This window comes from Antennarius striatus, unplaced genomic scaffold (genome assembly GCF_040054535.1).
Source record: "Antennarius striatus isolate MH-2024 unplaced genomic scaffold, ASM4005453v1 scaffold_26, whole genome shotgun sequence".
Classification (NCBI taxonomy): domain Eukaryota; kingdom Metazoa; phylum Chordata; class Actinopteri; order Lophiiformes; family Antennariidae; genus Antennarius; species Antennarius striatus.
Genome location: NW_027172338.1, coordinates 229,739 through 233,699, shown reverse-complemented (window position 1 = coordinate 233,699; position 3,961 = coordinate 229,739).

Genomic DNA, 3,961 nt, shown 5'->3' with positions numbered 1-3,961 from the left:
CTGTCTGTCTGTCTGTCTCGAACCACTGATGCCTGGGCAGTCTGCTCTTAAAACCTGCGCTCTACCATTGAGCTATGAGCCACTCCTGCCCAAAGGCAGTACTGGAGGCAGTAGAAGACATCACCATTTCATAATGACACACATTCATTTCACAAAATATCGAAATTTCTCCACGTGCTGACACAATCTAATGTTTATCAATATTCTGTGTTGTTGTTCTTCTTCGGCAAAACAACTTATTCAAAACAACATCTGAACTGTCTGTCTGTCTGTCTGTCTGTCTGTCTGTCTGTCTCGAACCACTGATGCCTGGGCAGTCTGCTCTTAAAACCTGCGCTCTACCATTGAGCTATGAGCCACTCCTGCCCAAAGGCAGTACTGGAGGCAGTAGAAGACATCACCATTTCATAATGACACACATTCATTTCACAAAATATCGAAATTTCTCCACGTGCTGACACAATCTAATGTTTATCAATATTCTGTGTTGTTGTTCTTCTTCGGCAAAACAACTTATTCAAAACAACATCTGAACTGTCTGTCTGTCTGTCTGTCTGTCTGTCTGTCTGTCTCGAACCACTGATGCCTGGGCAGTCTGCTCTTAAAACCTGCGCTCTACCATTGAGCTATGAGCCACTCCTGCCCAAAGGCAGTACTGGAGGCAGTAGAAGACATCACCATTTCATAATGACACACATTCATTTCACAAAATATCGAAATTTCTCCACGTGCTGACACAATCTAATGTTTATCAATATTCTGTGTTGTTGTTCTTCTTCGGCAAAACAACTTATTCAAAACAACATCTGAACTGTCTGTCTGTCTGTCTGTCTGTCTGTCTGTCTGTCTGTCTGTCTGTCTGTCTGTCTGTCTGTCTGTCTGTCTGTCTGTCTGTCTGTCTGTCTGTCTGTCTGTCTGTCTGTCTGTCTGTCTGTCTGTCTGTCTGTCTGTCTGTCTGTCTGTCTGTCTGTCTGTCTGTCTGTCTGTCTGTCTGTCTGTCTGTCTGTCTGTCTGTCTGTCTGTCTGTCTGTCTCGAACCACTGATGCCTGGGCAGTCTGCTCTTAAAACCTGCGCTCTACCATTGAGCTATGAGCCACTCCTGCCCAAAGGCAGTACTGGAGGCAGTAGAAGACATCACCATTTCATAATGACACACATTCATTTCACAAAATATCGAAATTTCTCCACGTGCTGACACAATCTAATGTTTATCAATATTCTGTGTTGTTGTTCTTCTTCGGCAAAACAACTTATTCAAAACAACATCTGAACTGTCTGTCTGTCTGTCTGTCTGTCTGTCTGTCTGTCTGTCTGTCTGTCTCGAACCACTGATGCCTGGGCAGTCTGCTCTTAAAACCTGCGCTCTACCATTGAGCTATGAGCCACTCCTGCCCAAAGGCAGTACTGGAGGCAGTAGAAGACATCACCATTTCATAATGACACACATTCATTTCACAAAATATCGAAATTTCTCCACGTGCTGACACAATCTAATGTTTATCAATATTCTGTGTTGTTGTTCTTCTTCGGCAAAACAACTTATTCAAAACAACATCTGAACTGTCTGTCTGTCTGTCTGTCTGTCTGTCTGTCTGTCTGTCTGTCTGTCTGTCTGTCTGTCTGTCTGTCTGTCTGTCTGTCTGTCTGTCTGTCTGTCTGTCTGTCTCGAACCACTGATGCCTGGGCAGTCTGCTCTTAAAACCTGCGCTCTACCATTGAGCTATGAGCCACTCCTGCCCAAAGGCAGTACTGGAGGCAGTAGAAGACATCACCATTTCATAATGACACACATTCATTTCACAAAATATCGAAATTTCTCCACGTGCTGACACAATCTAATGTTTATCAATATTCTGTGTTGTTGTTCTTCTTCGGCAAAACAACTTATTCAAAACAACATCTGAACTGTCTGTCTGTCTGTCTGTCTGTCTGTCTGTCTGTCTGTCTGTCTCGAACCACTGATGCCTGGGCAGTCTGCTCTTAAAACCTGCGCTCTACCATTGAGCTATGAGCCACTCCTGCCCAAAGGCAGTACTGGAGGCAGTAGAAGACATCACCATTTCATAATGACACACATTCATTTCACAAAATATCGAAATTTCTCCACGTGCTGACACAATCTAATGTTTATCAATATTCTGTGTTGTTGTTCTTCTTCGGCAAAACAACTTATTCAAAACAACATCTGAACTGTCTGTCTGTCTGTCTGTCTGTCTGTCTGTCTGTCTGTCTGTCTGTCTGTCTGTCTGTCTGTCTGTCTGTCTGTCTGTCTGTCTGTCTGTCTGTCTGTCTGTCTGTCTGTCTGTCTGTCTGTCTGTCTCGAACCACTGATGCCTGGGCAGTCTGCTCTTAAAACCTGCGCTCTACCATTGAGCTATGAGCCACTCCTGCCCAAAGGCAGTACTGGAGGCAGTAGAAGACATCACCATTTCATAATGACACACATTCATTTCACAAAATATCGAAATTTCTCCACGTGCTGACACAATCTAATGTTTATCAATATTCTGTGTTGTTGTTCTTCTTCGGCAAAACAACTTATTCAAAACAACATCTGAACTGTCTGTCTGTCTGTCTGTCTGTCTGTCTGTCTGTCTGTCTGTCTGTCTGTCTCGAACCACTGATGCCTGGGCAGTCTGCTCTTAAAACCTGCGCTCTACCATTGAGCTATGAGCCACTCCTGCCCAAAGGCAGTACTGGAGGCAGTAGAAGACATCACCATTTCATAATGACACACATTCATTTCACAAAATATCGAAATTTCTCCACGTGCTGACACAATCTAATGTTTATCAATATTCTGTGTTGTTGTTCTTCTTCGGCAAAACAACTTATTCAAAACAACATCTGAACTGTCTGTCTGTCTGTCTGTCTGTCTGTCTGTCTGTCTGTCTGTCTGTCTGTCTGTCTGTCTGTCTGTCTGTCTGTCTCGAACCACTGATGCCTGGGCAGTCTGCTCTTAAAACCTGCGCTCTACCATTGAGCTATGAGCCACTCCTGCCCAAAGGCAGTACTGGAGGCAGTAGAAGACATCACCATTTCATAATGACACACATTCATTTCACAAAATATCGAAATTTCTCCACGTGCTGACACAATCTAATGTTTATCAATATTCTGTGTTGTTGTTCTTCTTCGGCAAAACAACTTATTCAAAACAACATCTGAACTGTCTGTCTGTCTGTCTGTCTGTCTGTCTGTCTGTCTGTCTGTCTGTCTCGAACCACTGATGCCTGGGCAGTCTGCTCTTAAAACCTGCGCTCTACCATTGAGCTATGAGCCACTCCTGCCCAAAGGCAGTACTGGAGGCAGTAGAAGACATCACCATTTCATAATGACACACATTCATTTCACAAAATATCGAAATTTCTCCACGTGCTGACACAATCTAATGTTTATCAATATTCTGTGTTGTTGTTCTTCTTCGGCAAAACAACTTATTCAAAACAACATCTGAACTGTCTGTCTGTCTGTCTGTCTGTCTGTCTGTCTGTCTGTCTGTCTGTCTGTCTGTCTGTCTGTCTGTCTGTCTGTCTGTCTGGAACCACCGATGCCTGGGCAGTCTGCTCTTAAAACCTGCGCTCTACCATTGAGCTATGAGCCACTCCTGCCCAAAGGCAGTACTGGATGCAGTAGAAGACATCACCATTTCATAATGACACACATTCATTTCACAAAATATCGAAATTTCTTCACGTGCTGACACAATCTAATGTTTATCAATATTCTGTGTTGTTGTTCTTCTTCGGCAAAACAACTTATTCAAAACAACATCTGAACTGTCTGTCTGTCTGTCTGTCTCGAACCACCGATGCCTGGGCAGTCTGCTCTTAAAACCTGCGCTCTACCATTGAGCTATGAGCCACTCCTGCCCCAAGGCAGTACTGGAGGCAGTAGAAGACATCACCATTTCATAATGACACACATTCATTTCACAAAATATCGAACTTTCTCCACGTG